We start from the raw sequence: 16,421 nt of genomic DNA, 5'->3' as shown, positions 1-16,421 counted from the left end.
CTTGTGTCCGGCTCCATCAGACGACTGGCTTTTAAGAGCTCCCACAAGTCGTCGCTGTCTGGAGATTCTCAGATGGACTATGGATCTGACCAAGGAACTGGGCCTCCTGGTCAATTTTGAGGAGTCCCAGCTCGTCCCATCCCAGACCATTGTCTACCTGGGTATGGATCTTCAGAGTCGAGCTTTTCGAGCTTTTCCGTCGGCCCCAAGGATCTTCCAAGCCCTAGAATGCATCCAGAGCATGCTGAGAAGGAACCGATGCTCAGTCAGGTAGTGGATGAGTCTAACAGGGACACTTTCATCGCTGGCCCTGTTCATCGTGTTAGGGAGACTCCACCTCCGCCCCCTTCAGTATCATCTAGCTGCTCACTGGATAAAGGACATGACGCTAGAGACGGTCTCAGTTCCTGTTTCCGAAGAGAGGAGGTCTACTCTCGCGTGGTGTAAGAACAGCTTTCTTCTCAAGGAAGTCTACCTTAGGCTGTTCAGAAACCCGACCGCCGTCTCCTCTCGGACGCATCAGACACGGGCTGGGGTGCGACTTTGGACGGACAGGAATGCTCGGGAACATGGAATCAGGAGCAAAGGACACTTCACATCAATTGCAAGGAGTTGTTGGCGGTTCTTCTGGCCTTGATAAACTTCAAGTCCCTCCAGCTTAACAAGGTGGTGGAGGTGGACTCTGACAACACCACAGCCCTGGCTTACATCTCCAAGCAGGGAGGGACTCTTTCGTGGAAGTTCTTCTAGATCGCAAGGGACCTCCTCATCTGGTCAAAAGATCGAAAGCTCACGCTGGTAACGAGGTTCATTCAGGGCGGTATGAATGTCATGGCAGATCGCCTCAGCCGGAAGGGTCAGGTCATCCCCACAGAGTGGACCCTTCACAAGAATGTTTGCAGCAGACTTTGGGCCCTGTGGGGTCAGCCAACCATAGATCTGTTCGCTACCTCGATAACCTAGAGACTCCTGTTGTATTGTTCTCCGATTCCAGACCCAGCAGCAGTTCACGTGGATGCTTTTCTGCTGGATTGGTCCCATCTCGACCTGTATGCATTCCCGCCGTTCAAAATTGTCAACAGGGTACTTCAGAAGTTCTCCTCTCGCAAAGGGACACGGCTGACGTGGGTTGGCTCCGCTCTGGCCCGCGAGAGAATGGTTCATAGAGGTACTGCAATGGCTGGTCGACATTCCCAGGACTCTTCCTCTAGGAGTGAACCTTCTACGTCAACCTCACGTAAAGAAGGTACACCCAAACCTCCACGCTCTTCGTCTGACTGCCTTCAGACTTTCGAAAGACTCTCAAGAGCTAGGGGCTTTTCGAAGGAGGCAGCCAGAGCGATTGCCAGAGCAAGGAGAACATCCACTCTCAGAGTCTATCAGTCTCAAGGGGAAGTCTTCCGAAGCTGGTACAAGACCAATGCAGTTTCCTCAACCAGTACCACTGTAACCCAGATTGCTGACTTCCTGTTACATCTAAGGAAAGTAAGATCCCTTTCAGCTCCTACGATCAAGGGTTACAGAAGTATGTTGGCAGCGGTTTTCCGCCACAGAGGCTTGGATCTTTCCACCAACAAAGATCTACAGGACCTCCCTAGGTCTTTTGAGACCTCAAAGGAACGTCGGTTGTCCACTCCAGGCTGGAATCTAGACGTGGTCCTAAGGTTCCTTATGTCATCAAGATTTGAACCTCTCCAATCAGCCTCTTTTTAGGACCTCACATTAAAAACTCTTTTCCTCGTGTGCTTGACAACAGCTAAAAGAGTAAGTGAGATCCACGCCTTCAGCAGGATCATTGTTTTCACATCTGAAACGGCTACATGTTCCTTGCAGCTCGGTTTTTGCTAAACGAGCTTCCTTCACGTCCTTGGCCTAAGTCGTTCGAGATCCCAAGCCTGTCCAACTTGGTGGGGAATGAACTGGAGAGAGTACTTTGCCCAGTTAGAGCTCTTAGGTACTATCTAGAAAGGTCTTAACCTTTACGAGGACAATCAGAAGCCTTATGGTGTGCTATCAAGAAACCTTCTTTTCCAAGTTCTAAGAACTCAGTTTCTTACTATTCAGGCTTCTGATTAGGGAAGCACATTCTCATCTGAAGGAAGAAGACCTTGCTTTGCTGAAGGTAAGGACACATGAAGTGGGAGCTGTGGCTACTTCAGTGGCCTTCAAACAGAGCCATTCTCTGCAGAGTGTTATGGATGCAACCTATTGGAGAAGCAAGTCAGTGTTCGCATCATTCTATCTCAAAGATGTCCAGTCTCTTTACGAGTACTGCTACACCCTGGGACCATTCGTAGCAACGAATGCAGTAGTAGGCGAGGGCTCAGCCACTACATTCCCATAATCCCATAACCTTTTAACCTTTCTCTTGAATACTTTTTATGGGTTGTACGGTCGGCTAAGAAGCCTTCCACATCCTTGTTGATTTGGCGGGTGGTCAATTCTTTCTTGAGAAGCGCCGAGGTTAAAGGTTGTGATGAGGTCCTTTAGTATGGGTTGCAGCCCTTGATACTTCAGCACCTTAGAGTTGTTCAGCCTCCTAAGAGGAACGCTGCGCTCAGTAAGGAAGACGAACTTATTTAAGGCAGAGTAATGGCTCAAGTCGACTTCCTTACCAGGTACTTGTAATTTCATTGTTATTTTGAATAACTGATAATATGAAATACGGGATACTTAGCTTCTTGATATACATGTACACTGGTTTTCACCCACCTCCCTGGGTGTGAATCAGCTACATGATTATCGGGTAAGATTAATATTGAAAAATGTTATTTTCATTAGTGAAATAAATTTTTGAATATACTTACCCGATAATCATGATTTAATTGACCCACCCTTCCTCCCCATAGAACCAGTGGACCGAGGAAAAATTGAGGTGGTGTCAACAAGAAGTACTGCAGTACCTGGCCACAGGTGGCGCTTGTGAGTACACCCCCCTCTTGTATAGCGATCGCTGGCGTATCCCTTCCGTAGAATTCTGTCGGGCAACGGAGTTGACAGCTACATGATTATCGGGTAAGTATATTCAAAAATTTATTTTACTAATGAAAATAACATATTTCAACTTGGGTATACCACAGCCCCTTTTATCTTTTCAGTCTTCTGGGTGCTGGTAGGTGCTCACAAGGGAGGAATCTCCAGAAGTGTGAGTGGGCATAATGGCGCACTCGACAGTAGATTCTTGCTTTCTGCACCTAATCTCTGAATCACAATTGTGTTCGTATCAGAAGATGATCCTGTTCGTCATCAGATGTTAATTTACGTCTTCTCCATTCAAGTGATGAACGATCCTTAGAACTTTGGGCAGGGGGAAGGACTACTTCTCAAGTCCCAAAGGACGGACAGCTTCCGAGAATGGTCCTGTCAGGGCAGCTAGGTCCTCGCTCACAAGGGCTGTGCCTGCAGATCTAACAAGAATTGTTAATCTTTTACACAAGTTGGCATGAGCTGGCCTCAGTCTGCTTGGAAGTAGTAATTTCCAAACCCAAAGACGCCTATAATGTCCTCATGGTTTCGTCCCTAGGGTTAACATCTGGAAAGCTTATAAAGGACTCGCTTTGAAAAGGAAGTCCACCAGTTTCTCTAGCGGTAACGGATCAAACTTCCCCTCACAAGCTTGTCCTAAAGTTTAAGATCGCTACCCTTCCCCACACTGCCACCAGAGGAGGTTGATGGCGAAGGATCCAAGGGCAGGGTACCAGGTGTAGGAGGAAGAGGTCAGGCCGGCTTCTTAGAATATGGGAACCCCTAAGTAGAGGAGGTGAACTTGGACTGCTTCCTTCTGCTGTATGCCTGCCACTAGAAGAACAGGCATTCCCTACATTCATCACTGGGAGAAGCTTGTGAGCAATTATGACCTCTGCAAGATGGACACAAGGAATGGGGATCAACCGATGACCTCATAAATGACCTGCAGCTATGACCGGTAACTTCTGTGCAAGTTAGCATGTCTACTTTCAGTTCCTTCATCGCTAATACAGTACACAGACCCATTGAAAATAAAAAGTAAATTCATTCTGTCAAATTCAGTTTAGGTGTTGAGAGTATGTTAGTACACATGGCGGTTGAAATCAAATAGGCTACGTGGTGAGCGAGCAGTGGGGTGGGGCTTCCCTGCTACCTGCTGGTAACTATCATATTTTGAATAGCCAAGTTTTCTAGTATCATTGAAATCTTTATATTGATATAGGAACACAAAATATCTGAAATTATTCCATCACACGCTCAGGCCACTAAGGAAGTTTACTGTCCATTGCAGTTAGAGGCAAGACAATTTTGTGCGTCTGACAGATGGCTTTATTATTATTATTAATTGCTAAGCTGCAACACCGTTGCAATAGCAGAATGCTACAAGCTCAGGGGCTCCAACAGGGAAAACAGCCTAGGGAGGAAAGGAAACAAGGAAAAATGAAATATTTCAAGACCAGTAACATTAAAATAATTATCTCCTATATAATCTATGAAAACTTTAATAAACAAGAGGAAGAGAAATAAGATAGAATTGGGTGCCCGAGTGTACCCTCAAGCAAGAGAACTCTAACCCAAGACGGTGGAAGACCATGATACAGAGGCTATAGCACTACCCAAGACTAGAGAACTGTCTCTTTGGACCATTGCTGGTTTCAAGACAAATGCTCTATTAATAAGAAGCACTTTGGACTGCAGGCATATAGACTCCTATAGAGCTCCATTCCCAGAAGGCGAATTTTATTCTGGAGTCTTCTTGGGCGCAGATCCAAGAACTCTTCCTCATATCACGAACTGACGAAAGCTCACCCACAATGAGGTACAGTATAGCTGATCAATAACGCCAGAGCGACAACTAATCATGAATCATCAAGTCTTCTTTCCCAAAGGGAGTGCCGGAGAATGAGAGGAAGGGTAAGAAGACAAATGAAAAATATGCATGATCCTTGCATTTAGGAGAATCCCCCTGGGGCAATAGAGTTAAACCTTGTTATGGTAAAGCCAAGAGCCTAGGCTTTGTGAGACCGTTGAAGGACAGCTGTGCTATCCCTTCAGTGGGACAGGATTTGCCTGTCATATAAGGATAGCACAGCAGTCAAATTGATTCCCAAGATGAAGAAGGATAACAAGAAGGAAGGGGAACCCTCCAAGTACCACCCAGATTTGGTTTTGGGGTTAGGAAAGAGGTTCTGCCAAACGGAAGTGCTTTCCAGAACACACAGATATGTCTCCAACCAGACAAGAAGATTTGATCAACACAAGGACCTCCTTGGTGCTGGATTTAGGTCCCCATCAACCGAAGCTGGAGATCTAGAGTTGGAATTCAAATTTTTTAAAGTCTTAGTCCTAATAAGAAAAGTCAATGGACTGCAAGAACCAATTAAGACCCCAAGGAAAGAAGGAATTTGTCGATTGAAAGACTCCTAGATGCTCCGCAGAGTACCAAACGTACTCTGGAGCTACCTTGGTCTGAGTTGGTCAGGGAAGCTATTGGGACCGTAGAACGTCAGGTCTAATTCATTAAAGGCGAACCATGTCTCAGAGATTTTACCTCCCTGTTTCATGAGCAGTGGTGGTTTTATGCAACCAAAGAGGCCAACCTCTCTCCTCTGCTGGTGGAGGCATGCTTCACAACCTTAACACTGGAAATTTCAATACGAGACTGGCATCTCAATCTACAATCTATTTGGCTGCAGAATCGGCGAACATGGAGACTACAGCCACATCTATCCTTTAGGCAACATCCTGGCTAGATCACTGTTTGGGTATACTAGCTTTGCCACTACTCGGGATCTGTCAGACCCTGAGAAGAAGAAACAGTTGACCAACTTGGGGTTCTCTGGGACAAAAGTGGTTACGTTTCCAGCAACACCAATTAATTAACCAATGTACAAACTGGGTCCTTGAATGGAGGGATGCTGTAACCTTTTAAGTATGTATGACAAACAGATTGGCCAAAGAGAGGCTTTAACATTAAGAATTGCTCCTATGAGTCAAAGTGCAGCCCTCATCCTGACTGAAGATGTGAATGTAATAGTCGATTAGTGGAGAAGATCCAGTCAGGACTCTTTCTTCCATTGAGCTGTGTTCTTCAAGAATATGGCGTCATCCCCTAAGGAGACAACTACGACTTTGAAATCGGCCCTCTTTTTGTTCTTGTTATAGCCAGAATAGAAGAGGAAGGGGTAGGAGAAGAGCCAGATATTGCTAGGGAGGGCAACCCTCCACATCCAAGTGCCACATGTGGTGGGATACCTTACAAACCAGTGGAAGAGATTACGTACAGTACTATGGCATATACTGCACCCCTTTGACTGGCTCTCCTTCCCCTCTCACTCAAGTTCTGAAGGGTCATCGTCCTATTGGACAAATTATCAGGGGGACCAAATTCTTACATTAAAAGTTAAGATGATCATGGATAAAAGTTAAGATGATCATGGATAAGGGCACCCTGCAAGTAGTCCAGGACATGTCCTTAGGATTCTTCAGTAGACTTTTTCTAGTGAAAGAGTCTTTTGGGGATCTGGAGACTGGTGATTGACCTTTCCATTTTGAATGGGTTTGTCTGACAGTCGCCATTCAAGAGGGACAAGCCATCAGAAGGAATGACTTGATCATGTTAGCTCTGAAAGATGTGTACTTCCAGATCCTCGTTCATCAGTCATCTAGAAAGTTCCTCCAGTTTTCTGTCAGCAGCAAGGTCTATGAATTCAGTGTTGTGCTCTGGACTGGCGACTGCACCTCAGGTATTCATGAGAATCTTTGCCCTCATCTTGGTGTGGGCTCATACCAATGTGGTTAGGTTACTGAAGGACCTGAATAATTGGGTGGTAGTCCTTTCAAACTTAGAGACAACTCTTTCAACATCAGGATAGACTTCTCGCTATTGGCACAGATCATGGTAAGTTGGAAAAGTCCTGCCTCACACCCAAAAAGATAATGAATTAATGATGTACCCAGAAAAATTAGCATAATTAAGATGGCAGGAATGGGGTTCCCTTCAGAAGACCAGGCTGCAAGACTCTGTTGAATACCGCACCTGTTCCTCTTATCATCTTCCAGCTTGACTATGGCAACAACTGTTGGGTCATTTGTCATCCCTGGAAGAGTCTTCTCTGTTGATTACACTCACTCCCTCTCCAGTGGTTCCTCAAAATACACTGGAACCATAGCACTGATTTTTCAATATTAATCTTACCCGATAATCATGTAGCTGTCAACTCCGTTGCCCGACAGAATTCTACGGAAGGGATACGCCAGCGATCGCTATACAAGAGGGGGGTGTACTCACAAGCGCCACCTGTGGCCAGGTACTGCAGTACTTCTTGTTGACACCACCTCAATTTTTCCTCTGTCGTGCCTCCGGCTAGACCTACATGGATACGCTGTTGATTCTGGAGTTTTTGCTCACGATTTGGTGATGTATTTGCTCTAGATTTTAGCTTTCGCTATTCAGGAAGTTTTATTATTAGCTTAGCTAGCTTTTGGAATTAATTTGATTAATTATGGTGACGAAGAGAGTATGAACTCTCTTTCACTTTTAAATGGCCGACCCTTCCCTTAGACGGAAGTGTTGGTGTCTAAGAGAGTATAGACTCTCTTTCTTAATTTTGCTTAACAAAGTTATAGATTTATTTTATATCTCTCCGCCTTTTATAGGCCTCTTCGATTAACTTCCTTTTTTATAAACTTATTAAAATTAATTTTTATATTTGTTTATATTCGACCTTTCCTAATAGTAGGCGGTCTTTTCTTGTACCGAAGTTAATTAACATTGAGCCCGTCATTTCGGTTTTACCTGTTAACATATTATGCTATTTTAATGTTTTTGAAAGAATTTCTTTGATAGTCTCGTACTGTTTTCAAAGTTGAACTAACGTTTTGTTTTGTCTCTGCAGTTGTTGACGTTCAGAACGTTCAACTTGCGCTCTATCGTTACGATAGAAAGAGAATTTTCACGGTGTCATGTTGCAGTAAGAGTAAACCGTTTCTAGCGTTTTGTTCATTCTTTCTTAGCTTAATGGTTTTAATTCTAATAAAGGAACTTTTTATTTGGGAAATCTTTCAGTTTTTTTCCTTTAACAATAATATGTTTTAACGATATATATGATTGGGCTCTTCTCTCAGGTTCTAAGTCAAGAGAGAGAGAGAGAGAGAGAGAGATAGAGACGGAGGGAGAGAGAGGAGGATAAACGTTTCGTTCAAGCGAGAAACGTTGTTATCGTTTTTGCTCTTCTCCCTAGTCTCTTTAGGGGAAGAAGGTAAACGTTTCTAGAGTTTTATTCTTGTTCTCAAGCTTTATGCGGTGAGAGATTTTAAACGTAGTTTATTTGATCTAGTGTTTAGTCTCTTTCCAGCCACTGAATTATTTATCTTTCATTAGATTTTTCTGTTACATTGTAATTCTGTTTTCGCAATTATTAACTTTTAAGGAAGGATAGAATTGCGTGTTTCAGGTACAAACCACTTAAAGTTTCGAGTTCAGTGAAATAAGTGCAAACAGAAAATCAAAAGTGATAAGTGATAAGCGCAAAGTGTTACAGTGTTGCGTTCGAGGGTTCGTCTGTTCGTGCCAGTTGTTCGCCTAGTCTGGGACCTCTTACAAGCTCCCAAGCCCAGGGGAGAAGTAACGTCGAAGGACTTATGGGTTCAGCAGGCCTTGATCGACGAACAGACGTTTTCCCTCCGTGGTTTCGGGTGTATCTACACACGTTGCCGACGTGATCACCCCACCCACACAAAGACGAGAGAGCCCTTTCTTTCCTCGTCTGCGGTAGAGGTTTCTCGCAGAAACCATGGACCAATCTTGCAGCTTTTAAGTGCAAGTCGGTCCCTTCCGCACAAGTCCAACTCCTAGGTGTAGCCATTAGCCCTGGGTCAGTTCGGACTTGCTGCAGTACGACAACTGCACACCTCCCAGAGAGGCAAGGTGGTATCGCAACAGGCAGTAGCTCCGTCTGTTGCTGCACCAACTGTTTTAGACCCTCAGTCTCAACGGACAGTAGCTCCGTTTGTTGTTGTCTTTCTTAAACTCTAGTGGTCTTTGCTGCAGTCATGCAGTCTCAGCTTGCGGTGTTGATGCAGGAGTTTCAGGCAGAGGAGGTTAATACACCTCCTCGTGCGAACGCTCCTCCTCCTCTGCGCAGTACAATCTGCCAGACGTATGAGGTTGAGGTTCCTCAGGCTACCTCCATGCGTGAGCTGCCGCGTTGGGAGTTGCCAGTTACCAGCGTTGTGCAGCAACCTCCACCTTCCTTGAGGCAGGAATCTCTTACCACGCTACAACCTCCTCAACAATGGGGACAGGAGTCTTATGCCTTACAACCTCCTCTTCCTTTGAGGCAAGAGTTTCTTGCAGTAAGACCATCCTCGAGGCAGCAACCTCTTGAGGTACGACAACCTCTACCATCCTTGAGGCAGCCACCTCAGCTCTCGCAGCTACAACCTCAACTCTCGAGGCAAGCTCCTCAAGAACCTCAACTCGTGAGACAGGAGTCGCGTTCTGCGCAGCCGCCACCTCAACTCTCGCAGCTCACACCTCAAGAACCTCAACTCGTGAGTCAAGAGCCTCTCTCTGCGCAGCCACCTCAACCCTTGAGGCAAGCGCAACTCTTGAGGCAGGAACCTCATGCTATGAGTCAGCCACCTCAACGCATGCATCTGCCACTTTCTCCTCAGCTTGAGCCTCTTCCCATTCAGCTTTGAAATAACAAATGACAATAATAACACCTCATTACTTTCATAACTTGCATTTGTAAAACATATACATGTATGCCTACACAAACATTATGTTAATGGAGGTTATTCGTATTACTTAAAAAAAAAAAAAAAAAAAAAATATATATATATATGTATTCCTTGCAATATATTTTTAACAAAATCGCAAAAATATGGCAAAAATATCTTCAAAACAAAAATGAATCATGAGTTATGAATATAATGTAAATATTATGTTGATATTAAAACCCCATGCAAGCATGCATGAAGTAATGCAGTGTTGCCAACAGGGCGAGTTTCCCTTTCCTGAGGTGAAGTAGATTATAGTACGTATATTTAGTGCAGCTTAATTCTACGATTATCATGCCGGCTATCAAATTCATCAACAAAACAGTCTAAATCAATTCCCTCGGCACGTGCACTTTCAATGGACAGTAATGCGATATTACTCAATCTAGCACTGGTCATGGAATTTCTGAGAGATGTTACACGCCATGCAACATGCTCTGCTTACCTTACAGCATGCTCTACATACAGCATGCTCTGCATACAGCATGCTCTGCATACAGCATGCTCTGCATACCTTACCGCATGCTTCTCAGTCACACATCTTTGGTTGTTGCCAACTCACTAGACTGTCAAGCAGTTTCATAACGTTGCCTTCTAGTCTGCTGCTTTTGCACCAGTGAAACCCTCACTGAGAGAACTTAGCTTTTCTCGGATATGGTCCCTGTAGATGAGAAAGTGCTTTTCTCCCTCCTTCTGATATTCCCTTGAGGACTCTGTCATTTGGAGAGGAGCCTTTAGCTGCGTAGCCTCCTATGGACTTTTATTTAAGCATAACATGCTTCCAGGGAAGGTAATGGTTCCACTTCAGTCGCTAACCCCGTCTGTTACCACACCTGCTCCCATAGACCTTGAGCTGTGTTGCAAGACATGCAGTCCAAGCTTAGTCCTTGTTAGAGGATTTTTTGTTTACGGAGTCATTGTGTCACTGGGAAGACGTTCAACAACCAGCAGAAGTGACTTGTTGTGACGCAGTGCGGCAACCTCAGCAACCCGATAAGAAGTTGTCTGTACGACCCAGACAGTCTAGACAGCTTCGGGTTGTCACTGTACTTCCTCGCTTCCCCATGGTTGACAGTTCACAGACTGTGCAGCAGTACCATGATCTTGTGTCCGGCTCCGTCAGACGACTGGCTTTTAAGAGCTCCCACAAGTCGTCGCTGTCTGGAGATTCTCAGATGGACTATGGATCTGACCAAGGAACTGGGCCTCCTGGTCAATTTTGAGGAGTCCCAGCTCGTCCCATCCCAGACCATTGTCTACCTGGGTATGGATCTTCAGAGTCGAGCTTTTCGGGCTTTTCCGTCGGCCCCAAGGATCTTCCAAGCCCTAGAATGCATCCAGAGCATGCTGAGAAGGAACCGATGCTCAGTCAGGTAGTGGATGAGTCTAACAGGGACACTTTCATCGCTGGCCCTGTTCATCGTGTTAGGGAGACTCCACCTCCGCCCCCTTCAGTATCATCTAGCTGCTCACTGGATAAAGGACATGACGCTAGAGACGGTCTCAGTTCCTGTTTCCGAAGAGAGGAGGTCTACTCTCGCGTGGTGTAAGAACAGCTTTCTTCTCAAGGAAGTCTACCTTAGGCTGTTCAGAAACCCGACCGCCGTCTCCTCTCGGACGCATCAGACACGGGCTGGGGTGCGACTTTGGACAGACAGGAATGCTCGGGAACATGGAATCAGGAGCAAAGGACACTTCACATCAATTGCAAGGAGTTGTTGGCGGTTCTTCTGGCCTTGATAAACTTCAAGTCCCTCCAGCTTAACAAGGTGGTGGAGGTGGACTCTGACAACACCACAGCCCTGGCTTACATCTCCAAGCAGGGAGGGACTCTTTCGTGGAAGGTTTTCTAGATCGCAAGGGACCTCCTCATCTGGTCAAAAGATCGAAAGCTCACGCTGGTAACGAGGTTCATTCAGGGCGGTATGAATGTCATGGCAGATCGCCTCAGCCGGAAGGGTCAGGTCATCCCCACAGAGTGGACCCTTCACAAGAATGTTTGCAGCAGACTTTGGGCCCTGTGGGGTCAGCCAACCATAGATCTGTTCGCTACCTCGATAACCTAGAGACTCCTGTTGTATTGTTCTCCGATTCCAGACCCAGCAGCAGTTCACGTGGATGCTTTTCTGCTGGATTGGTCCCATCTCGACCTGTATGCATTCCCGCCGTTCAAGATTGTCAACAGGGTACTTCAGAAGTTCTCCTCTCGCAAAGGGACACGGCTGACGTTGGTTGGCTCCGCTCTGGCCCGCGAGAGAATGGTTCATAGAGGTACTGCAATGGCTGGTCGACATTCCCAGGACTCTTCCTCTAGGAGTGAACCTTCTACGTCAACCTCACGTAAAGGAGGTACACCCAAACCTCCACGCTCTTCGTCTGACTGCCTTCAGACTTTCGAAAGACTCTCAAGAGCTAGGGGCTTTTCGAAGGAGGCAGCCAGAGCGATTGCCAGAGCAAGGAGAACATCCACTCTCAGAGTCTATCAGTCTCAAGGGGAAGTCTTCCGAAGCTGGTACAAGACCAATGCAGTTTCCTCAACCAGTACCACTGTAACCCAGATTGCTGACTTCCTGTTACATCTAAGGAAAGTAAGATCCCTTTCAGCTCCTACGATCAAGGGTTACAGAAGTATGTTGGCAGCGGTTTTCCGCCACAGAGGCTTGGATCTTTCCACCAACAAAGATCTACAGGACCTCCCTAGGTCTTTTGAGACCTCAAAGGAACGTCGGTTGTCCACTCCAGGCTGGAATCTAGACGTGGTCCTAAGGTTCCTTATGTCATCAAGATTTGAACCTCTCCAATCAGCCTCTTTTTAGGACCTCACATTAAAAACTCTTTTCCTCGTGTGCTTGACAACAGCTAAAAGAGTACGTGAGATCCACGCCTTCAGCAGGATCATAGTTTTCACATCTGAAACGGCTACATGTTCCTTGCAGCTCGGTTTTTGCTAAACGAGCTTCCTTCACGTCCTTGGCCTAAGTCGTTCGAGATCCCAAGCCTGTCCAACTTGGTGGGGAATGAACTGGAGAGAGTACTTTGCCCAGTTAGAGCTCTTAGGTACTATCTAAAAAGGTCTTAACCTTTACGAGGACAATCAGAAGCCTTATGGTGTGCTATCAAGAAGCCTTCTTTTCCAAGGTCTAAGAACTCAGTTTCTTACTATTCAGGCTTCTGATTAGGGAAGCACATTCTCATCTGAAGGAAGAAGACCTTGCTTTGCTGAAGGTAAGGACACATGAAGTGAGAGCTGTGGCTACTTCAGTGGCCTTCAAACAGAACCGTTCTCTGCAGAGTGTTATGGATGCAACCTATTGGAGAAGCAAGTCAGTGTTCGCATCATTCTATCTCAAAGATGTCCAGTCTCTTTACGAGTACTGCTACACCCTGGGACCATTCGTAGCAACGAATGCAGTAGTAGGCGGGGGCTCAGCCACTACATTCCCATAATCCCATAACCTTTTAACCTTTCTCTTGAATACTTTTTATGGGTTGTACGGTCGGCTAAGAAGCCTTCCACATCCTTGTTGATTTGGCGGGTGGTCAATTCTTTCTTGAGAAGCGCCGAGGTTTAAGGTTGTGATGAGGTCCTTTAGTATGGGTTGCAGCCCTTGATACTTCAGCACCTTAGAGTTGTTCAGCCTCCTAAGAGGAACGCTGCGCTCAGTAAGGAAGACGAACTTATTTAAGGCAGAGTAATGGCTCAAGTCGACTTCTTACCAGGTACTTATAATTTCATTGTTATTTTGAATAACTGATAATATGAAATACGGGATACTTAGCTTCTTGATATACATGTACACTGGTTTTCACCCACCTCCCTGGGTGTGAATCAGCTACATGATTATCGGGTAAGATTAATATTGAAAAATGTTATTTTCATTAGTAAAATAAATTTTTGAATATACTTACCCGATAATCATGATTTAATTGACCCACCCTTCCTCCCCATAGAACCAGTGGACCGAGGAAAAATTGAGGTGGTGTCAACAAGAAGTACTGCAGTACCTGGCCACAGGTGGCGCTTGTGAGTACACCCCCCTCTTGTATAGCGATCGCTGGCGTATCCCTTCCGTAGAATTCTGTCGGGCAACGGAGTTGACAGCTACATGATTATCGGGTAAGTATATTCAAAAATTTATTTTACTAATGAAAATAACATTTTCCTTACTATACAGTTCCTATCCAGTTCCAGTGGATCAGGAGGGTAGATTGGACATATGTGAAGGTGCCTGATTATGAAAACCTCCCCTCAGAACTACTACTGTTATCAACCTGCTGGAAATGAAGGCAGCTCTATTAGCACTGCAAGCATTTCAAAAGTACCTTGTAGGGCACTCATTAGCGTTGATGAGTGACGACAATACCATTGTGGCATAGATCAACAAACAAGGTGCTGTTTTTCAGCACCTTTGCCAGTTGGCAATACAAGCTCATGAAGTGCATTGAAAAATGGAGTGGAGCTGTCAGCAAGATTCATTCCAGGCAAACGGAAGATGGTCGCTGACAAACTCGGCCACTAGGGATAGATTGTAGGGTCAGATTGGTCCTTTCTTCCTCAGTTAGCAAGGAAAATTTCAACTTTGTGGGGTTCAGCAATGATTGACCTCTTTGTAATAATGCTGAACAATAAGCTAACGGTGTGTTATTCACCAGTTCCAAATCAGGGAGTGGCATTGGAATAAGCCTTCCAACATCCATGGTATGAATTAGATGTTTATGCTTTCCCACCATATTGTCTAATTCACAGAATAATCAACAGGGTATGGTCAAGCCAAAACCTCAGGATGATGATGGTGGTACCCAGGTAGCTGCAAGCAGAATGCTGCCCGGACCTTCTCTTGCTATTGATTGGGGAAGACTCTGAGGGAATTGCCCCATTAGCCCAGTCTTCTGTGTCAACTACACCTACATAGATATCATGACTGACATTCTTGTTTTATGGATGAAGGATATCCACCATTTCCTCAAGTAAAAAGGGTTTTCACAAGGCACTGCGCAATATCTGCCGTAGTTTTACCTTACAAGCATTTCTTTGGACTGATTGAATTATTAGATCTTGGATCCTGAAAATTTACATGGATTCATCCAGTCCGATAAGATCTTAATCATTTTGCTTTTGCGGCTGGGGAGGTTTCATTTACTAGTCTTTTCTCTGCTGTCACTTAATCTAGTTGACCCGTCCCCATCTGCCCTGTCAGGGAGTCTTCCCTTGGAGAGTCTCAGAATTGAAGTTATGTCCTCTCTGATGGCAGTCATGGAATCTTATGTCATGGCCACCCTCCAAGGAGTATTGTGGCTTGACCAGTGGTTAGGTGTGGTGACGTAGTTCACGCAGAAGATGCATTTATCAACTTCCGACTCTATAACGGCTACATGTACAGGAGGCTCGTGCCATCTAGTGGGAAGGCAGTGACCCCATGGACACCTCAGCCAGCAAACCAGTGGCCCAACTGGGTGTTATGAGGAGGGATGCCATAGTCTCACGACTCTCAAGTTGAATCCTGATTTTAAGGTGCCAACAACTAACTGGTCTCTTCAGTTTTCTTTGTTTCTTCATAGAGAGAAACTATTTTGCTAGTTTCCCATTGTTTTCTTTTGTAAGGTATGTTCCTAAAGGTCTCTGAACGACCATACCAGTAAGACCCAAATCTATTTTCTCTTTTTGCTCAGATTATAGCAGTTCCCTTAAGTGCAGCATCTAATTCTCAGCTTTTGACTTTCAGTATAACATCCACTCCTAGGAAGAAAACAAGGTTCTCCTCCTTTTAGGACCACGTTGTTCTGGTGCAACATTCAGATAAGAACTTGTTCATTGCTGTCAAGATTATTTAAGATGAAAATTCCTTTTCTAGACGTTCTGGATTGAGCGTGCATTATATATCGTCTCAAGTGGGAGATGTTCCTATCAGTTATGTGTTTGAGGTGCCCCAGGTGAATACTGCAACTGATAGTCAGATAAGAGTGGAGGTAAGAGGAACAAGCAATGTTTATGACAACTTAATGGGCATCTGGCCCATCTCCTCTTAATGCTGGATCAATTAGTGTTAAAATTCTACAAGTGTATGGTTTTTATTGGCACTCGCATTATTCACCCTCTGGTGCTGAGGCCTTTCTTTAAAAAGGTCATCCTGTATGTTGTAAGTTTTGTTACCCCTCCACTGTTAGAGGTTGATTTCTCCAAACAATTCCTTCCCAAATTTTAGGCATGAGTGTTGGGGGCCATCACCCTGTGTATTCCAGAGGGAGTCCAGTCATCAGAGGACATCCTAAAAACAAAGTAGATGGGGGTTTTAAAGTTATGCCTCTGTGTTGCTTATCAGAAATACATTTTCATTAGCTCATATCTTGATGAAGAAGCAAAATACTGTAATAAGTTTTCCAACTTTTTAACTCCTTACAAGATTAGAGACGAAGGATTTCAACATGTTTGATCTACTTTTGTTCCTTGAATATTTTTCTTGGATATTGGTGTGAAAATGACCTCCAGACCATAAAAGGACAGTAATCTGTAATGTTGCTTTTTCTGCTAGGCAGCAGGAATTTGCGACCAATTCACGTTACATGGGCGAGGAGGTAACGCAGGTCACCTAGTTATTGTGAGAAGAAATGAACATCTTGCTATTCCTACCAGGACAGCTACAAGGAGATATGGTTACCTCTTTTTGTCT

The 16,421-nt window shown here is 45.0% G+C and overlaps 1 protein-coding gene across 1 annotated transcript in view; it reads left to right on the top strand.

Annotated features, from left to right (window-relative positions):
- The window catches only part of LOC137644978 (DNA replication complex GINS protein PSF3-like), a 46,733-nt gene that overhangs the window by 20,299 nt on the left and 10,013 nt on the right, over positions 1–16,421 (top strand). The window lies entirely within an intron of this gene.

Source organism: Palaemon carinicauda, chromosome 8 (assembly GCF_036898095.1).
Source record: "Palaemon carinicauda isolate YSFRI2023 chromosome 8, ASM3689809v2, whole genome shotgun sequence".
Classification (NCBI taxonomy): Eukaryota; Metazoa; Arthropoda; class Malacostraca; order Decapoda; family Palaemonidae; genus Palaemon; species Palaemon carinicauda.
This window is presented reverse-complemented; position numbering and strand designations above follow the sequence as displayed.